Genomic DNA, 7,630 nt, shown 5'->3' on the forward strand with positions numbered 1-7,630 from the left:
TATTGACTATTTAACACTCAACACTAGCTCAACTGTATCCCTCTGCAAACACAGAGTCAGCTGAATGCCACAGTCACAATAATTTAAAAGATGCCAGAAGAAAAAAAACAGGTAACCTGGAAGAAACTAATGAGGTCTTCTTCCTTCAAACTTCTGCTGATGTAACTCTGTGAGCTCGCTTAGTGTGAATGACTCAGAGGAAGTCAGTGCAGGTTGTAGCATCGACATCCAGCCTCAGCCAGCGCTGCCAGCTAACACGGTGCGACACTTTCCACCATTGTCCCAGTTAACCTGACGGATGAGGAGACTTTCCATCCTGTGAAACACTTATGACGTGAAGAAAGTCACTGACATGCTTTTTATTCACTACAGAGGAGACAACCTGAAGCATTAATCTGCTTTCATCCATTTTTTAATATAATCAGACAGCCTGCATGTTTTTAGGTCTGAATCCATGGATGTAATCTGAGCAATAACTTCTCAGTTATACTTGATTTGATTTGACAGTGTCTACCTTCCTAATGATATTTGATGCAACAGCATGATTGGATCCACATAAAGTCAGAAGTCCAACCAGAATACATTTTATTAAGTTGTTGGACACATTACGCAATTTGATAATTGTAGTGTTTTGTTCGCATCGAAGGCTACTTAGAAGAAAATCAAACAAATGGACGTTATTGTAAACACTTAGGAAGTGTGACTCGTAAAGAACATAAAAAATAATTTTAAGCGGGTTATATTAACAAGATGAACTTATATCAAAGACAAATGTAACCTTTTATGTCCCAATAACTGCAGGTCAATATGGTTTTTAACATATTTTACTCCAAAAGGATACATTGGACTTTTTTATGTGCATTTGATGCAAAGTGAGTAATTTTGGCAGCAGTGTGGTGCCCTCTTATACAAACCAGTGCAACACTGTGGTCATCTGATGAATTTATAAAGTGTTTGGAGAACAATGGAGGTCTATGACGAATAGTCTGGATTTGGATACACAGACCAGACCAAACATTTAGTCAGGAGGATAAAATTTCCTATTGTTTCTGATAGCTAATAAAAAAAGGAGAAATGTCTCTGAACTTCATTTTAACAAATTATTAATCAACATAGACAGTTGTTGAAAAAGAGCGACATGTGGACTGCAGCTGGATTAGTTTCACAGAGAACTCTGCTGCGGCCTGTTAGCCGTGTCATTCTCTGAGCTTAATGCTCTCCAGAAAGTATTATGTAACTCTGAAGCAGCCTTAATTTAAAAAACTACTCTGGCATTAAGCAGGAATTTGTTTTTGACCTTGTGTCTTTTTCAAATAAGGAGCGACTTTGAAACTGAAACAGTGAAAACATACTTTAGTGCGTCCTTACGCTACCTCGCCAGTGTTCATCCTACTCACTTCTCTATAACTGCACAAAATCCAGAGGTGACGTCCCCGGGAGCATGATATTACTGAAGGGTACATGCTGGGCTCATAAAAGACCCTTTTAGTTTTGGATGGCAGTGGGTAAATTTAAGCCAAGTCAAGTCCTGCTGGATATCTGAACTTTTAATAGCGGATTAGGAAACCTGGATGAGAGATGTGAGGACTCAGAGCCTGTGGTCATTATCTGTAAACTCTTACAGAGGTCGCTGCTTGGAAAACAGCTGCATAGAGGAACTGCATCCAGCTCTAAGCTCGTGAGAATCACTTTGCATGTTCTGTTAGTTCTCATGAATGTGGCAACGATACAGGGCTCTGTGGAGCTGCATTGATATAATGTGAGTTATTATTATTTGTCTGAATAAAAGAAAACGTGAGACCATTTGTCCAAAAAATCATGTCAGCAGGGTAAGCAGGGATGTCCTATAAATTGGATTATGAAACTAACTATAATGCACAATAAAGGGGAATCCATGTGTTACGAATCTGTGGCCATATTTTTACATATTTAAGGGTCTAAATGAATCGCAGGTACAAAATGTTTTAGATGTGCTCCAGCAGACTGCCTTAAAAGTCAGAAGCAGGTCAGGCTGTGAACACTGCAGCATTAACCATGTTGTGCTGATTCTGGCGCCCCCTTTGGATGATCTCTGTTGTTTTTCCCATAGACAGTATAAATAATGGACGTAGTATCCGTGACGTCACCTATCTGTTTCTGAGCACTGTTAAGAAGTCAATCGTCGGTGGGAGTCATATTGGAAATGCTGAACTCAACCTAATTTAGTGTGAGGTAAAGAGGTGGGGTTTGAGCCTCCTGGTCAACAGCTATGTGTTCCCGCCTGTTCAATCCTGCAGAGACATTTAGCTCTTTTAGCTAGCAAAACCCTGGTTGTAGAATTTCTCAATCTAAAACTTCAACAGAAAACGTAGTTCTGTCTGATAATCCTGCTCCAGTATCAGACTTAAGGACAAAACATTATAAATGATCTAAAGAAAGACAACTCCTACTGCTTGGTAACTTACTTCTCTCTGACAAACTTTACCAGCAGATCTCTGAGCAGAAACACTTCAGAGTGAGAGATGAATATGGACTCAGCTTTTATCACAACACAAACTCATACGAATGTTAGAACCAACCTCATTGCTGATAATCTAATTTCCCTCTGCAGGTCATGAAGAAGGTACAGTGATCGATCAACACTATTTAAATAGCAGTAAAAGCTCCTCACAGTTTAATAAAGCTGCCATGGCTGTATTTTTTACACTTTGTTTACATAATTGAAAACAGGTAGTCATCTCCAAAATCCCAGAACCTGAATGATATAATATTTCACATTAATTTCACTTCAGTAATATTCACTTTCTGGTCTCTATCTCTTTTCTTCTGCAGCAGATGTTTGTCCAGTTGGCACACGTGCAGTGATGCCTCCACGATATTTCCTTCACTCTCCTCCTCCTCCTCATTCTTCCCACCAGTTCATGCTTCGGCTCCTCCCGGCCCCTCGCACCATCTCTCCTCCTCCTCTCTTCTCTCTGATCCCACTCTCCCTCTTTTTCTCATCACCGTCCACTGTTTCAGTCTCCCACATCCTCTTGGACTCTTCGCTTGGTCTCATGCTCATGACTCACTGTCCCACATGGAAACATTTTCTCCGAGGATGTGAGGGAGCGTTTTACTGCTGTTAATGAAAATTCAAACTACCACCCCTGCGAGCAGGAGAAGACAGAAATAAGTGGAAATAAGGGAATCTACTTTTCTCCATTTGTCCAAATATTGTTATGTTTGGACAAATGCTTTATAAAAATGTCTATGATGCATTTTATATCAGGTGATGACAAACTTAATGTGTCACATCAGAAAACGGTGCGTTCACTCTCTGTTGGGTTGTATGAACAGTGAGCGAAGACTGCCCCCTGCTGGTCCACCTTATTTCCTTTTGCAACCTCTCCCTCCACCCAAGACATTCCCTCTGAGGTTAAACCTCTCCTGCTATCGTGACACTGCTGAGCAGATTGCCGCCTCCTGATTCAGATGAATCCAAAACTGCTGAGAGATGCTGTTAAAAGATGTGAAAGTAATAAACTTTATAATCTAAGCTGTGCAAACTTCCCTCAGAAAATCTGTTGGGTTATTTTTGATTCATCTACTTCAAAAATAACTGTAATTGTTAATTATTTTTGCAAAGGTCTGTTGCATGGCCTTCCTTTACGAGTATTTCAGTGTCATCGTTTGTTCTTTTTGAGATTTCCTGGGATTTCATTTATTGGACAGGACAATGAATAGAGTAGGAAACTTGGAGGAGAGCTAGGAATAATGTAGCATGGAGCTGAGGGTTGGATTTGAGCCTGAGCTGCCTGCCTGGAGGACTTGCACCTCTGATCATGGGCTTGGGACTCAAGCACATAGCTAAATAAATCATAAATCCATTGATCACATACAAAAATGAATACATACAAAACCTAAAAAAAAATACACACTGGTGTGGTTTAGTTCCCTCTGCAGCTCCAGGTCTATACATCAACATCTGCCAACTTAATGAGAGTTCACTCAGCGCCGTCTCTGGATCTAAAATGTCCCGAAATCTCTGGCTTTAGCAGAGCTTTGTTTGTAACGTACCTTTGCAGTCCTTACAACATCACGTCATTGACATGCGCTCAGACACAAAGCAGAAGTCACCTTTGACCCCTGTTAAAAATGGCCTCACCTTCGATAGCTGGCAGGTCTTTGTGACATTCTCTGCAAAGGATGCCTGACCCCTGACTCAGTCCAGGTCCTGTACCAAAATATAAATAAAGAAGAAAGCAACAGACGGGAGGAGTCGACACTAAGCCTGTGCAGGTTGGAATGGAAACATGTGAAGGACAGAGCTCTCTGCAATGTGCAGGACATTTGTGTGGAGCTGTGAGAAAGCCAGCAAAGCTCAGAATGTTGTTCAGTGCTGCAGGCTGAAGCTTATTAACACACAGTCATGTTGAAGACACATCATCATCTGAGTGTTTCACAGGACCAGAAACAGGGATCAGTAATTACCCCTCAGCTCAGATCATGTTGCTCATCTAGACTCTGACTCTAAATGAGGTCAAGACCTTTGACCTTTACTGAAGCAAGCTGCTGCTTGTTTCCCCGGATCTGAACATCCAGGCTGAATTACAGGTCATGCATACGTAATCGGAAAAGCAAAGATCACCATTAAAACATCTCTCTGACCTGAAGCAACATGTGAGTCTTAAACTTGCTACTAGATATACTGCAGTTAAAAAACTAAGAGCCAACTGTAGAGGAGCAGAGCGACCTTGTGTCCTCACTTCAAAGTGTTCCCACAGCTGGTTCACAACTTCGCCCTGACATACTTTATGTATTATAAGAAGCTGTAAAACTACGCTGGTTATCCACAAGCATCAAGTTACTGAGTATTAATGGTCTGAGAGGGTTTTAAAGAGCAGAGGAGCTGCACAGTAAAGACTGATTTAGTATCAACACAAACAATACACATTCAGGTTTTCTAAATGAGCTGGTTTCATCTCTTGTTGTGCAAGTTTGTGCAGCTTGTTGAGACTGTTGGTAAATACAAAATTCTGAGCAACACTTAAAATGTTCACCATCTGAAGCTGTTTCAAGGAGTGGAAGGAACGTATTTGTGATGGAATAACATAACTACACTAAAATAATAATTTTATACCATACTGTACAATTTTGGTACAATGCTCAAGATAGACTCCACAAGATTTCTACAGTGTGTAGAAATGGAAATATTTAGCAAAATCTAGCGGTCAGATTCTAGTTTGAAACGCTCCATTGCTCACCACTACTGTTGGTGGTACAAGATGGCCTAAGAGGACAAGAAGATGTTGCTTTGAGTGAAAAGTATGATCCTCCATTTGTCAAGTTTTTACCGTCAAAAACGTCTATCAATACAAATCTTTTTACCCACAACAACAAACACACTCTTCTTCATCATCTTCCAATGGCTGCATTTTTAAAGGTCAAACATCCCTTGAATGCAAGAGTGCCTGGGCTGCTGTGGAAACAAGATGGTGCAAGCTGGCAGCCTCCAAAGAAGCTTACCTGCTTCGAGGCTCATTCTAAGTTTACAAAAACAGAATGATTATCATATTCAGGTGATGATATTCTTATGTTATGCACAGTCTGTCCAATGTCTACAAAGTCCCTTCTGCTAAGTGCTGCTCTTTCTTTCTCATTTTGTACAAGCTGATGGTGCACAGAGAATACTCTTCACACATGGCGTGAAACATGATGAACCATTGCAACTCTGATTTATACAGCAGATAAGATGATACTTGGCCTGTACAGGGATTAAACATGCAACCTTGGCATTATTAGCACCACGCTCTGACTCTGAGCAAACCTGCCGTGTGATACAGCAAAATCACAGGGGAAAATGGCAGCTGGTGCCTCTCATGAATTAATTTTACTACACCGAAGACAGTTTTAATGCCTCTAAAATCTGTACCTGTGGATTTTAATGTTGCTCGGGCCATTAGTGATAAAGCAATGAACCTCACGCACTTGTCCTTCAAACCAGACACAACGAGTTAGATCTACAGTTACTGTGTATTTTTACACTGACCCACCTCAAGCTCTGCAACTTCAGCTCAGCGTTTCATCAGTGTGGGAGACTGGTGTGTGTGTGTGTGTGTGTGTGTGTGTGTGTGTGTGTGTGTGTGTGTGTGTGTTTGTGTGTGGGTGTCTCTGTGAGTAAATTTAGCAGCCTACCTTTGAGACTGGCTCGGGGTGATCAGGGTCGGTTTCCCTCTCCCGCTCACACTTCTGCTGACTGACGATGGCACGCGCTGCTGTCATGTCGCCAATGCTGGTTCAAACACATGCCTGCACATGGGCTTGTGCCAACACGTGAATACAGCAAGACATGTATGCAACGTTATACTTTCACATTTCTATGTATGGATGGCAATAATTTGAGCCTGTAATACAAGAATAGTTATATTAATATAAACAGAATAACACTATAGGTGCACATGGAGACCTTCACATACAGAAAGATAAGCCTATTACTAAATTAGACCTGACAGGCTGAGCAAAGAGGAGCTAACACAGAGAGTGTAAGCAAAATGTCTGTAGCAGCGTTTGCATTTGTTTCCAATGTACAATTTTCCAAACCATGACGTGAAATAAACGAGTTCCTCGCTCCACAAACATGCAAAGAATGGCCCCGATTGTGCATGGTTTCACACTAGATCACATCAAATGTCCACCACTTCCTCTTATGTCAAGCTAATTTGTAGATAAAGTAACTTCAAAGTCACAGAGCACTGTATGCTTCAAATTCTCCATCTCAACAGGATGCAGAAGAATCTACAGAGGGGAGGAATCACAGCCAGACATTTATTTGATGAACATATGGCAGCCAGATATCTCTCTACCAAATCAAATGTTCCTCTCTTCTCAGTCGCGTTAATCAAGCTGGTTACGGATTAAAGAAGCTATGGTTGTGCAGGCAAAAACATAAATAAATATAAATACAAAACATAAATCTTGCATTGTCCCTTGACAGGGAAGTTGTTGGTGTTACTGCATCATTCATTTCTCCAAAGTAACGTCTGCTATTTTGGGGTAGGTACTTTCTTCTGTGGTGATATCATAGACTGTAAACAAGTCCGCTCACACACTTTGACATCAGCTGATGGTCTGTGGGCTGCAGTTTTGAGGCATCAAGTTATTTTGACCAGCACCGCCTTAGTCTGTAAGATGCAGAATGGTCAACATTTCAATGAGTGAGGTGCACAGGGTTTGGAAATGCTCACTCACTCCATTGGCTTGGATTGTAAGCACTGTGCATCTCTTTTCCACTTACTGTGATATTCATTTACAGACTAATACAGACTTTATGAGGCATGTTTTAGTTTGACATATGGGTTGCCATGCCCAAAGGCAAACCCTGCTTCATTGTCTATTTCACTCTAAATGGGGGCATTGTTAACAAATTCACATGCTCTATTGAAGACTCAAACAAGAAGTAAAAGGCCAGTGTTTTGGCTTGAGTCCAGAACAGCGGCAAAACGCAGCTCGTTCATCATTGTACTTTTTACACTGATGCAGCGGTGGCGTAATATTAATGCTCCAGTGTGTGATGTCACATTGTGCTACAGCATTGGGGAGGCACCAGAGGTTAACGCGTGGTACTGTCTTGCCCTCCCTGCTCCACTGGCTCACAGTCCCCATCACTGCT

This window comes from Notolabrus celidotus, chromosome 10, assembly GCF_009762535.1.
Source record: "Notolabrus celidotus isolate fNotCel1 chromosome 10, fNotCel1.pri, whole genome shotgun sequence".
NCBI lineage: Eukaryota > Metazoa > Chordata > Actinopteri > Labriformes > Labridae > Notolabrus > Notolabrus celidotus.